This window comes from Protopterus annectens, chromosome 16.part0 (genome assembly GCF_019279795.1).
Source record: "Protopterus annectens isolate FY-2018-M chromosome 16.part0, PAN1.0, whole genome shotgun sequence".
NCBI classification, from domain to species: Eukaryota; Metazoa; Chordata; order Ceratodontiformes; family Protopteridae; genus Protopterus; species Protopterus annectens.
In genome coordinates, this window is record NC_056750.1 from 114,048,961 (window position 1) to 114,063,691 (window position 14,731).

General features: G+C 41.1%; 1 protein-coding gene across 2 annotated transcripts in view; it reads left to right on the forward strand.

The window, feature by feature from the left end:
• LOC122790808 (protein mono-ADP-ribosyltransferase PARP14-like) overlaps positions 1-14,731 on the forward strand; it is a 566,888-nt gene that overhangs the window by 295,803 nt on the left and 256,354 nt on the right. The gene's annotated exons all lie outside the window — the stretch shown is intronic.

The window sequence follows — 14,731 nt, forward strand, 5'->3', positions numbered from 1 at the left end:
CTTTAGGCACTTGCAATACCCGTGAATGCGGGGGGGCCCTTTAATCATCCTTGATGGTTTTCTCTTTCAGGGAGTTTTATAAATACTGGCAGAACACCAGATACTATAACTCTCGGCAAAACCAAAAATAATAGTAAAATAAAAGCTGAAAATAAGGAAGACATTTTAAATATTACTCTAATTCACTCAAAAAGTTAATAGACTAATACATTTTGTATCAGCATGCATTTTTGGACAATAAGAAGTATGAAACTCTGATGTCTGGGTTTATTGACTGTCTTTAAGGCTCCCTATTGAAATGTTGGCACTTACAATGCCAAGTGCCAACATACCAAAAAAAAAAAGAAAACAGACAGAAAATCCCGGAGAAGAGCTAATATTGAATATTGCTGTTCTTCTTTCACCTGCCTTTTTGCAGGGGGGGGGGGGGTGAGCCCCCTGTACCCTAGGGTCTATATTATATAAGCGAACGCACTGAATTGCAAACGCTATATAATCGACCCACAATCCCCGAAAACCCAAAATGTTGAACACACGGATCAGCAATTTTATTCCCACAGGAAAAAAAATGCTGATCTGTTAAAAAAAAAAAAATCAAAACACAAAATAAAGTGAGGGCTTCACCACTCCCCGATGTGGTGGGCTGTGCCCCCCCCCACCCTCTCTACTTAAATATACCAACTCCGAGATTGCACCACAGTGGAGGAAATAGCAAAGTCCCAAAAATGGCCCATTGATTTTTTTCCCTAGGAAAAAAATCGCTGTTCCATGCTTTCGGTATTTTTCCATTTTGCATAATGACATTCGACTAAACAGCGTTCGCAATTCCTTGCATTCACTAAAATAATAGGGACCCATTCTCTACATCCTCAAATATATATACCAACTGCAAGATCACCATATCTCAGAGAAAAGGGAGTATTCTGGGAAATGGCCAGCTTGGATTTAGTATATATAAGTCTACTTTTTTGGCCATTCACTCTCCATGTTTCGATACTTAGTAGGTCCAGACATGTCAAGTGTTACCCTGTCTGGAATCCTGAATGATTTACCTGCAAATCAAACATTCTGCGAAGGGCAGAGCAAAATTATGAGGGAAAATCAGAGACAGTGACAAGCTGAGGTAAATAAAAGTGACTTGCCCCTGCTGCTCTTAGACCACTGTTAAACATCAGCCACTGATCTGGTGTGGCAGCACTAGTGTTGTACAGTGTATTGTTATTTGCTATGTCTGTGTATTATGGTGCAAGACTAACAAGCTGGCTGTAATTTATTTCAATTTTAGTGCTGCAAACATCATCAGCACTGCCATTATGCTTGTGTGTGAGAGGAGTTGTTGCATTGCATTTAAAAGTAACAAGCTGGCTAGTTTTTCTTTCACTTGCCATCACAAACCCAGAACGTACACATGTTATGTGGCTGTCTTTGGTGGTTTGACAGGAATATGATGTGTGAAAGCAACTGCTCATTGTCACTGCAGTGCAGTAAGTAGCATTGCCATTTCAGAGTGCTTTGCACAGGCTGGCTTCTTAGCTATGTGGAGTCTGCATGTCCTCTGTGGTGTGTGTGTGTGTGTGTGTGTGTGTGTGTGTTTGTGTGCATGCATGTATAAATGATATCACTGATTTTTATATGTGCGCGCGCGCACACACACACACACACACACACACACACACACAATAATGCTGGGACGCATGCAATACCCTTATAGATTCATAGGAAAATACTAGGCAACCAGTCTCCAGGCTATTGCAAGCCTAGCAAATAACCAGAAGTCAAAGTCATCCTCTGTACAACAAGGCCTTCTCCAGCTATGTTAGTAACCTCAAAGGCAGCACACAGCAGTGTGCCAAACTGGTGGTCAGCAGTGCCACCTTCAATGAGCAGAGTGACATAGCGAATTTGCTGGCTGACAAATTCAGCTCAAATTTCACCCCCCCCCCCCCATGAAATAACTACTAGCACACCCCACAATTATTATGAGGGAGCAGGTACTGGCAGTGCTCACTGAGGCCAAAAACAAAGTCTCAGTGGGGCCTGTTAATTTCCTGAGATGCTTCCTAAATATCTTAAAACATGACCAGTTGAGTCACTTTTTAACTATAGCCTCAAACAGGCTTTGTAGTACAAGAATGGAGCGCTGCAGTGGTTATGCCACTTCACAAGGGTGGACCATCAACTGACCCCAGAAACTACGCACCTATTAGTCTGACTAGACTAATATGCAAAGCCATGGAAAAAAAATTTTATGGAAATGGTCTACAAAGACATAGGCAATCTTCAGGCACCAGACACAACCCACTTTGGCTTTGTCAAGTGGAGATCAAGCCTTCTAAACATTGTGGACTTCCTTGAGAAGGTAATCAAGGCAATGAATGAGGGGGAAAACGGTGCATGCCGCCTACCTGGACTGGCTAACACATTCGATATGATACCACACCCAGGTATAGTTTACAAACTCACCAAACTGGGCATAAACCCCCTACATAATTTGCTAGATTGTCAACTGGCTCATAAACAGGACCCAGGAAGTCAGAATTGGTAAGACCAGCTCCACTAAGAGACCAGTCACTGGTGGGCTGCTTCAGGGCTGCATGCCGGGATCACTGCTATTTGGCATCTACTTCTCAGAGGTAAAGGCTAATGTCAAGGTTCTTTAGCTAACCATGCTCACAGATGACTGCAAAATGGAAGTTATCATAGATTACCCCAAGACACAAACATCTTACAGAAGGGTCTAACAAAGACAAGTGACTGATGCCAAAATCCACATTAAAACTCAATGCTAAGAAATGCATTGTAGTGCCTTTTATGAAAACTGCCACCCGGGCCAATGACTCTATCAATAAGACACACCTAAGAATTGAACAGGTAGTCAGGAATCTGGGAACGTATGTAGACATAATCTGACCTTTGACCAACATGTGGCCAAGGTAGCAATAAAATCACTCTGTCACCCAACTTATAAGTAAAAACATGGCATCATGGTCCAAGGAAGTCATTTTGACACTTTATTTGGCCTTTATCAAACCCATCTTTGAGTATAATGCTCCCTTTAGCATGTGCATAACCAGATATATGCAACAGTTGGAACACCCACAAAGCTTCTTTACCAGGAGAATCCATGGTATAAACACATTGTCCTGTATCAGTCACCTTAAAACCCTATATTCGGTCTCCTACAGGTTACTAAGAGGTAATCTGTGCCTGGCACACAAGGCATCCTCAGATCTGGCTTTCATTGACCTTTTGTACATCTGCAAAATGAACATCACAACCACCAAATCTAAGGATTTAAATGTTGCTTGTGACAAAAGTAAGACATGTTGGTCAGACAGATATGTGTCGCAGAGGATCCTTATGCTCTGGAACAAGCTCCCCATCTGTGTGAACCAGAGGTCATCCTAAACCCTATTTAAACGTAACCTTGATGAATGGAGAAATCAGAAATTCACCTTGGGTCTGGCCCCTTTCTCCCTGATAAACAGGGGTAGGCAGTAATGCCCAAGCTAATATAACTCTCACATAACCTCTATAAATGTTCTAAGTAACATGCCCCCTCCTAATAAATGTCCATGATACACAGGAAATCAATTGGGTTGGGTTGTAGAGCTAGGCTTATAAAGGCCCTGGTGGTCTTTAGCCTAGTATACACTTATAAACCTATGAAGCTAAATATGTGTGTGTGTATATCTCTATATATATATATATATATATATATATATATATATATATATATATATATATATATATATAAACACACGCACACACATGTTTCCTACTTCTTAATGGGTATATGATAGGAACTAGCCTTGGACAAAATGCTTGCCCTTCACAGGACATACATTCATAACTACACTTAGTGAGAATTTGGCATCACCAGTCAACTTACTGTAATGTCTTTAGAGTACAGAAGGAAACCAGAAATTTTCCCTAGTTAATACCCATGTGACTATGGGAAGTAGAAGCAAATTATAAACAGAAGACATCTTAGTTTAAAAACATTGAACCACATAATCTAAACATTTTGACAATTTTACATTTAACATTTTCTATCTGCAGATATAGGTGTGTGTGTGTGTGCGTGTGTGTGTGTGTGTGTGTGTGTGTGTGTGTGTGTGTGTGTGTGTGTCTGTGTGTGTGTATGTATGTATGTATATGGGTCTATATTAGAACACCGAAACCTCACTTACACAAATACCTAAACGCCAACACATAAATAGTGAACCGCAAGAACACCGAATGTCCTGAAGAGCGAAATTCGAAATATCGAATTGCCATAGTTGTTCCTTATCCGGTGTATCTCCCAAACGTAAATGTGCAATAGTTACTGACCTTAGGGTTAGGGTGCGGGTTAAGGTAAGTGCATATATATTCATACATGCACCCTACACTTTAGGGTTAGAAGTAGGGTTAAGTGCATATATAGTAATATAGTTGTGTAGCTGAATATATATATAAATTACACTTTTCCCTTTCTTGGGTGTTGTTTGTTTATAGTTATATACATTTGTGTGTAATGCATGTTTGATTAGTGTATGGAATATATGGGTGAAGTGGGGTCTATATTATAACATCGAAGTTACGGAACATCGAATACAATATGGTCGACACCATATTATCAAAGTTCCGTAACTTCGAAAATAAAAAAAAAGTTAAAACTTTAAATGTTTACCCTAACTAATTTAAGAAGGGAGGCAAGCCCCCCTGCACCCCCCACACCCCCCGCTACTTAAATATACCAACTCTGAGATCGCACTTTAATGTAGTATGGTGCAGAAAGGAAAGATTTCCCTTTCCTGCACTGTAGCACAATCTCGGAGTTGGTATATTTAAGTAGCGGGGGGTGTGGGGGCTGCATGGGGGCTTGCCCCCCCTGCCTGCACTCATTAGTTTTTTTTGCTCTACATTGTTTTTTATTGAATTTTGACTATTTAATGGTTCGGTGCATAAAGTTTGATCTTTATGCATTCGATCCATTAAACAGTCAAGATTATAATATAGACCTGGTGAAGTGTAGATATGGGGAAGTGTGGATTATTTATTTTGTTTCTGTAGGTAGTACGCAACGGGTGGTAGAGATGGCTACCTATGGCAATTCGATATTTTGAATTTCGCACTTCAGGACGTTCGGCATTCTTGCGGTTCGCTATTTATGTGTCAGCGTTTAGGGAGTTGCGTAAGTGAGGTTTCGGTGTGTTAATATAGACCTATACATATATATATATATATATATATATATATATATATATATATATAAATTGACTGAACAGCTGGTAGATTGTAGAGGTGCAAAATTGTGCTGCAGTGGGGATTGGAACTATGGCCTTTCCCCACAGTTGTACAATGTTGGAGTTGGTATGTATGTGTCTGTATAGTATAGTATTTTAACCGCTCTGCAGCTCATTTCTGAACATTTTTGAATAACAGTCCACACACAGTATGTCATGGGTACATTTGCATCAAAACAAGTCTCTGTCTATTTTTATTCAAGGTAAATTCAGAATTCCATATGGAATCATTTCTTCCATCTGATTCTGATTCATGTATATTTTACAGATTTAACATTTCTGCAGAATTTACTGAATCTGTGTCAGACATCTTGGGCTGATAAAGATCATCCCATACTTTTTCTTTATAATAGGATGCGCCTGTAAGTGCCGTATGCATTTTACTTAACGTGGCTTCATACATTTAAGTAGGAATACTGACACTGTCATCTGAAAATAATAAGTCTTGAATAAGAAAAACAAACCAGAATGATTGGATGCAATGATTTAGCGCTATCTGCCCAACCATTTCTCATTACAACCAATGTAGCTTATAGTCTTCCCTCGTACAAGCTTTAAACCTTACAACTCCTCTGTACAGAAATGTAACTGAGAAACAATGTATGCAATTTTCAGATATTTTTTCAAAAAGTCCAATTTACATTATAGCAGATATGCTCTGCTTAAGGTATCAGCAATGGACATTAACATACCCAGTTTATACTGGACTTGCAGGTCATATTGTTGCAGACAGTAACATCCTTTAAAGTCTTGTTGCCACGTAGTGCAAGTACCTCTTCAGTATATTTTGCAGTGGTGTATGGTCTGACTTCACAGTGGATATAGCAGTGGGATGAGAGACATCTGTGAGCACTCGGAAATGATGGATGCTTAATCTTTAGCACTACTCGCCCTCAACTAGTTTACACATCCTAGCTTAAACCAAAGGTAATATTCAGTTATATTTGTAAAGCTAATGAGTGTTTAAATGGTCACCTACTTCTTTTGGGAGCTGTCTACTGTCCATCTGGTTTTGATTGTGTGAAAACCTAACTTTGAGCCATCCTCCAGATTCCAGGATTTCCCAATGGAATGCCAGTTAATGGACTAGGATGGAGGCCATCCCAGACAGCATTATGGAGGACTTAAAAGCCATCAAGGACTCCCTAGCACTATTCACAAAAATGTTTCAATCTTCTGCAGTGGGAATTCTGCATAAAAAGAAAACCACTAATGACCATGAAGTCCAATTTAATCATCTGTAGAGCATCCTTCTAGCAAAAAAATCAGGAGATCTCCAAAGGCAGCAGACAACATCACAAAATTATAATATACATTTTGGAAAGTAGGATTGATCATGTAGAAAACCGAATTCATAGCAAAAATGTGCACTTACTGGGGCTACCAGTGAAAGCTGAAGGGGCCAATCTGAGAAGTTTCAATGCCGAGGAAATGCAAAAAGCTTTTAGGCAGTCTAGACCCCCCGCATCATAGAACAAGCCCATCAGATTACACCAGGACAGAAGAAAGATAATTTCCACAGGCAGTTCATTTTCAAATGTGTGAACTATTCAGAGAGAGAACTGATTGTGCAGAAAGCTAGACAAGCAGAAACTGACCTAAAGACTACAGAATCTACCAGCCAGCTTGTCCCGGACTACAGCATGGCATTATTCATAAAATGGAAAGCCCTAGCTCCATATCTGTGTTATTTCAGAGAGAAGGGTTACATGCTGCAACTTCAGTACCCCACAGCTGTGCACATAAATAAGGGTAATCAGTCCAATAATTTTACAGCTACTGAAGAGATTTAAAATTTTATTGGCACAAAGTTGGATGTCTGGAAAGCTCTGTTTTCAGACATGGTGAAGGTTAAAGGAGCTTCCCAGTTGCTTACAGCCTAAACGTCCAAAAAGATGAAAGACCAACTCTCCCTCTCCCACCAAATCATCCAATGACACCAATAAAGGTGAGAGAAAGGCCTGCAGACAAACTCACAACACCATTATCTCACTGGATATAAGAGACACCACACTGAGAAAGGACAACTTGAGAAATGGCTCTGCACAGCCTTCTCTCTCAGCAGAATCCTTTAATGTGCAAATAGATTTTTCTGGGCCTGACATAGAGATTTCAGAGAAGGAAACACTTGAATCATCTTTGGCAAGTGCTTCCACCCTTTCAAAGGACCAACAGCACCCCATGGCTCAGAATGTAGTAGTTCCTTTGGGATGAAAGCTTTCCTCATTTTTATCCCATACCAGAAATGCTTGTTATCATGTGGGAGTGGACATGAGAATGAGACTGGTGAACCGTCAGCAATTTTAATTGCATGTGGGATATACTGAATAGTGCTATCTAGTCGTTTGACTTTTTCTAGGATAGTGCTTACGGCACTTGTACTAGTCTCTAAATGGTTAGTCCTGTTAATCATGGTTTGTGATACTGGAAACAAAGGCTGATGTTTTTTGAAAAATATTTTCACATTATGTCAGTATTTTTAGTTTTAACAGACACAATAGCTCCTGGTACTTTATGCTGAGATGTATTTATTGTTCTTTACTGAGTTTGTGATGTGTAACCAGGGGGTGGGTGGGTGGGTGGGGGGTAGTCAGGTCATAAAGCTTGGCACTGAGACTAGAAAATTAGCTTCAGCTGGCTGGTTGGTCCAGTTTTCTCATTTTTACCATTTGTTCTACTGAATGAATAACTTGAATCCCGTTATATAATTTGCACACATACAACTGCCAGAATCTTGGTGTCATGACTCACTGTAACCTGAATGTAGACAATCTATTTATGTATTTGTATTTATTTATATTAGTTTTCCATGGTAGAGCAATGATCTTCCTGGACCTTTTTTCACACTTGGCCTGAGAGTGGTGTCTAGTTAAGTGACGTGCTCAGAGTCACACAGTTAGACAATGGAGGCTGAGTCAATCAAACCCTGCACCAGTGAACCACAGGAAACAGCTTGTTAACAGCTCTATAATCGTTTAAGTGAACTAGATCTAATCAGGGAGCCCACTGCAGTCCCAGTAGTGGATATGCTATGGATTTCATGGAATGGTACAGTGAAAAGTACACCACATAAATGGAAGGGGGTTTACATTTTTTTTGCACAATTCAAAGGCCAAAGTAATTTGTTTGCAGGAGGTAAAAGTAAAAAAAAGGACAAATATTATTTACTAAAATCCTGGAAGGAGTGAGAGGTTTGCAGGCTCTGTAATTCAGCTAGAAAGGGCATTTTCACACTTATTCATGGCTCTTTGGGTTGGACAACAATTTCAAAGCTCACTGACAATTTGGGTAGATGGAGTGTGATAGCGGTAAAGACTAGTTGGGATAGTGTCATCTTAGGCAACTACTATTGTCCCATTGAGGATGATATCATCCCTCTACTCCAAATGTATGGAACTGTTTAAGGCTCAAACACAGGGCAGATCATATTATTTTGGAAGGGGATTTTAATAGTCTTTGATCCAACATGGTGTAAGCTACCTCTAGGTAATATTAGGCTCAGAAAGACATCCCAACAAATATACTCCATCATGGAGGAACTATATCTTTGTGACATCTGGAGGAATTTTCATCCTGTAGAGAAGGAATTTTCCGACATGGCATCATCAGTTGGGTCAGCCAGCAGGTTGGACTTATGGCTAGGTTCACAAGCTTTTTTCCCCTTTGTGCTGTACTCAAACATAAGTCCCATGGTTTTGTCAGATCACACATCACTCCATGTGAAACTAAAGCAAGGTTCTTAATGTTCAAATTATTGTACTTGGAAGATAGAGCCACTTTTACTTAAAGATCCAGTATATAACATTAGTATTGAACAATATGTCAATAATTTCTGGCAGAATAATAGTAAAGAGGTATATAGCATGGAGAGACCGTGGGTTTTCATTGAGACTGGATTAGAAGGTGCTACCAGTTGACTGCTAAGGAGGACTAGATCAGAAAAGGTGAAAATAAGGAAAGTGTAATGACTCACGTTTGTCAAAATACAGTAGAAATGGGACAGGTACAAAACTTTTTACTGGACCAAGGGGGTTACATTGCAGAAATTTATTATGAATTTGGCAAAGGACAGATCTGTTAAAACCATTTTGGATATGGACAATGTGCTATAACATGATCCAGTGCACATCATTAAAATCCTCACCAGAGAATATGTTTGCCACCAGATAGCACCTGAAGGTCAGGGTCAGGCTGACCTTACCTCAATCCTGGAGAAGTTAAGGTTGGGGAAACTACTGGAGCCAGACCACTACAAGTAAGGATATATCAAATAATACAGTTTTGGTGCTATAGATATCCTGTCACCCGGGACAGCTGCAGGCTTTACTGGCAACACAGCAACACACTGGAATTCCTTAAAAGTACAAGAATTTACTGTGGGAACCACTGATAAAATTTTCCAAGAGTGTGAAAAGTCATTTTCCTAAACATTCCCAGGAAGCCAAGGTTTTAATATTGCTGAAAGCTAAAACAAACAGAGCCCTCTCTTCTAATTATTGAATTATTTGTTATATTCAATTAGAGTTGATGATATACTCTAATTGAACTCTAATTGAATATAACAAATAATTCAATAATTAGAAGAGAGGGCTCTGTTTTTATATTCAGTTAGAGTTGAAGATATACAACCCAGCCACTGGGGATGCACAAGCCAGTGCATTTCTTCGTGCCGATCCCAAGCCTGGATAAATGGGGAGGGTTACGTCAAGAAGGGCATCCGGTGTAAAACGTTTGCCAAATAACATATGCGGACAACAATACAGATTTCCATACCGGATCGGTCGAGGCCTGGGTTAACAATGACCACCACCAGTACTGTTAGCCATCAGGGTGCTGGCGGAAATTGGGCTACTGTTGGCCTAAGGAGGAGAAGAAGAAGAAGAGGGGGAAGGCATGCCCGAAACCAGAAAGAGAGGAGGAAGGTTAGGAGTGTAGTAGTGAGGGTAGGAACTTTGAATGTTGGCAGTATGACTGGTATAGGGAGAGAGCTGGCTGATATGATGGAGAGAATGAAGGTTGATATATTGTGTGTGCAAGAGACCATATGGAAGGGGAGTAAGGCCAGGTGTATAGGAGGTGGGTTCAAATTGTTCTATCATAGTGTGAATGGGAGGAGAAATGGGGTAGGGATTATCCTGAAGGAACAGTATGCCAAGAGTGTTTTGGAGGTGAAAAGAGTGTCGGATAGAGTGATGTTTATGAAGCTGGAAATTGATGTTGTAATGATGAATGTTGTTAGTGCATACACTCCGCAGGTTGGGTGTGTGATGGATGAGAAAGAAATATTTTGGAGTGAGTTTGATGAAGTAATGGTGAGTGTACCCAAGGGTGAGAGACTGGTGATTGGAGCGGATTTCAATGGGCATGTTGGTGAAGGGAACAGAGGGCATTAGGAAGTATGGTGTTAAGGAGAGGAATGCAGAAGGTCAGATGGTAGTGGATTCTGCAAAAAGGATGGACATGTCTGTGGTGAATACGTATTTTAAGAAGAGGGCAGAGCACAGGGTGACATACAACAGTGAAGGAAGAAGTACACAGGTGGATTATATCCTATGCAGGAGGGCCAGTCTGAAGGAGATTGGAGACTGTAAAGTGGTGACAGGGGAAAGTGTAGTTAGGCAGCATAGAATGGTGGTCGGTAGGATGATGTTGGTGATCAAGAAGAGGAGGACAAGTGTGAGAGCAGTGCCAAGGATCAAATGGTGGAAGTTGAAAAAGGGGTGATTGTGAGGTGGAGTTCAGGAAAGAGTTAAAACAGGCACTGGGGGGCAGTAAAGAGTTACCAAATGGCTGGGTAACTACAGCAGAGATGGTAAGGGAGAGAGCTAGAAAGGTGCTTGGTGTGACATCTTGACAGAGGAAGGAGGACAAGGAGACCTGGTGGTGGAATGAGGAAGTACAGGAGAGTATACAGAGGAAGAGGCTGGTGAAGAAGAAGTGGGATTGTCAAACAGATGAAGAAAGTAGACAGGAGTATAAGGAGATGAGCATGGCAAAGAGAGAGGTGGCGATGGCCAAGGATAAGGCATATGGAGAGTTGTATGAAAGGTTGGGCACTAAAGAGGGAGAAAAGGACCTGTACCGATTGGCTAGACAGAGGGACCGAGCTGGGAAAGATGTGCAGCAGGTAAGGGTGATAAAGGATAGTGAGGGAAACATACTCACGAGCGAGGAGAGTGTGTTGAGCAGATGGAAAGAGCACTTTGAGGAGCTGATGAATGAAGAGAATGAGAGAGAGAGAAGGTTGGATGATGTGGGGATAGTGAATCATGAAGTGAAACTGATTAGCATGGAGGAAGTACAGACAGCTATGAAGAGGATGAAGAATGGAAAGGTTGTTGGTCCAGATGACATTCCAGTGGAAGCATGGAGGTGCTTAGGAGAAATGGCAGTGGAGTTCTTAACCAGATTGTTACTGAAATCTTGGAAAGTCAGAGGATGCCTGAGGAGTGGAGAAAGTGTTTTGGTACCTATTTTCAAGAATAAGGGTGATGTGCAGAGTTGTAGTAACTACAGCGGGATAAAACTGATCAGTCACAGCTTGAAGTTATGGAAAAGAGTAGTGGAAGCTAGGTTAAGAAGGGAGGTGATGATTAGCGATCAGCAGTATGGTTTCATGCCGGGAAAGAGCACTACAGATGCGATGTTTGCTCTGAGACTGTTGATGGAGAAATATAGGGAAGGTCAGAAGGAGTTGCATTGTGTCTTTGTGGACTTGGAGAAAGCATATGATAGGGTGCCTAGAGATGAGTTGTGGTATTGTATGAGGAAGTCAGGAGTGGCAGAGAAGTATGTAAGAGTGGTACAGGATATGTACGAGGGTAGTGTGACAGTGGTGAAGTCTGCACTGGGAGTGACAGATCCGTTTAAGGAGCAGGTGAGATTACATCAAGGATCTGCTCTAAGCCCTTTCTTATTTGCAATGGTGATGGACAGGTTGACAGATGAGATCAGACAGGAGGCCCCGTGGACTATGATGTTTGCAGATGACATTGTGATCTGTAGTGAGAGTAGGGACCAGGTTGAGGATACCCTGGAGAGGTGGAGATATGCTCTAGAGAGGAGAGGAATGAAGGTCTGCAGGACTAAGACAGAATATATGTGTGTGAATGAGAGGGAGGATAGAGGAATGGTGAGGATGCAGGGAGTAGAGTTGGTGAAGGAGGATGAGTTTAAGTACTTGGGATCATTAGTTCAGAGTAATGGTGAGTGTGGAAGAGAGGTGAAGAAGAGAGTACAGACAGGATGGAGTGGGTGGAGAAGAGTTTCAGGAGTGATTTGTGACAGACGAGTACCAGTAAGAGTGAAAGGGAAGGTCTACAAGAGGGTAGTGAAACCAGCTATGGTATATGGGTTGGAGACAGTGGCACTGACAAGGCAGGAGTCAGAGCTTGACATGGCAGAGTTGAAGATGTTAAGATTTGCACTGGGTGTGATGATGATGGACAGGATTAGGAATCAGTATATTAGAGTGTCAGCTCAGGTTGGACGGTTTGGAGACAAAGTCAGAGAGGCGAGATTACGTTGGTTTGGACATGTGCTGAGGAGGGATGCTGGATATATTGGGAAAAAGATGTAAGGATGAAGCTGCCAGGTAACAGGAAAAGAGGAAGGCCTAAGATAAGGTTTATGGATGTGGTGAGAGAGGACATGCAGGTGGTTGGTGTGACAGAGCAAGATGCAGAGGACAGGAAGAAATGGAAACAGTTGATCCACTGTAGCAACCCTAACGGGAGCAGCCGAAAGAGAAGAAGAAGAAGAGTTGAAGATGTACACTAAGATTCTAACTATTAGACAGTTATACATACCCTCCAAATTAGTTTCTACATACCAACAAAGCTTTCTCAAAACTAGACCAGGTAACCTGGACCTCATTAGGTTAGGTTGGACTTCCAAAAATGGTGCTGGTACACAAATCATTCAGGCTTGGCTATATTACTGGATTTTAAGAAAGCCTTTGTCTCAGTGAAGTAGCATGTAATATGAACGATTCTTACCTACATTAACTTCCCATTATTGTGTACCGATGAATGGTAACGGCTTTAAACAGATTCACTAGCAAGGGTTTTCAGCTGTACGTATCATACCCCATTCAACTGAAAACAGGTCTGAGACAGGGCCGCCTGTTCAACCCACGTTTAATCACACTTGTAATGGAGATATATATTACATATTGGTCATGTTCTGTAAGAGAATTCAAGCTGAGTATAAATCCACAGAGTGAGATCATTTCCATCTGGTTTGCAGATGACCATGTGGTCTGGGTCTTTCAACCCCAGGGACAGCATCTTTACGGCTATCTCCTGTTTTAAGCATTGGCTCAATACACAGGTATAGCCGTCAACTCACAGAAGACTCAACTTTTCCCACTCTCCAAGAAATCTACAGCAGTTGTTACACCACTTGCAATGCTTAATTAATGGAATATGGTGATAAAAGTATAGATATCCCATATGAACCTTCTAAACTGATAGATAACAGCTGCAAACTTCTAATGTGGGAGTTAACCAGCAAAATAGCCTTTTGGAGGAAATCCAGTTTTCCCTTCCTCACAAAGATACTGATGGTTAAGATGTACGCTTTACCAAAATTCTTATTGTTGTTGAGGCATCTCCCACATTTGTATAAACTCAGATATGTTGAACAGTTCCAAAAGCTGATAGCAAGCTTTATTTGAGATGGCTCTCACCCCAGAGTTAGTAGACAAAGTTTTCTTTTCCACAAAGCAAGAGGGAGCAGGCTTACCTAACCTAAAGAAGTGCAATGACGCAGTTGCAGAGCACCAACCCCTGTTTGATTCTATGTAGAACTAAGTTTGATTCATAACCTAGGAACCTCCAAATATTTTTCAGAAGCAAACACATTTTAGGATCTAGGGAGTTGGGAATCATGGGTGAAAAGCACAATTATTCAGTGAAATATGGATATCAAAGTTAAGCTACTACTGCGGCAAATATGGGACCCCCTCAATTCAGAATCAATGCTCCATGATTCACAGGAATACCTGAGTAAAAGCAGATATCATGTTGTTTTCTGCACATCGTTAGCCTAAAACACATAGTCTGATGGATTTCATAAAGTTAAAATCAAGACTAGGTAATGGCAATATTCTATGGTGGCAATACCTCTAACTAAAAGGGCTGGCTAAGAAATTTAAAGCTAATAGGGTTCAGTGAAACAAGATTCAATACCCCACTCTGACATTCCATTCCAACAGCAATTTGCCCCAAACCCTATGAATCAGTATGTTCTGTAAGAAGGCATTTCCTTACAATACTTCTATAGGGACTGGCCTTGTGACAAATGGTTAAACTTTCTGAAGGTTATGTACCCCACACCAGTATGGGCCACAGCACTCCAAAAGAATTTCACTGAGGGCATACCCATTACTCTGCAAGTCACCATGTTCAACTTAATGCACAGGTGTCAACATGCTTCAA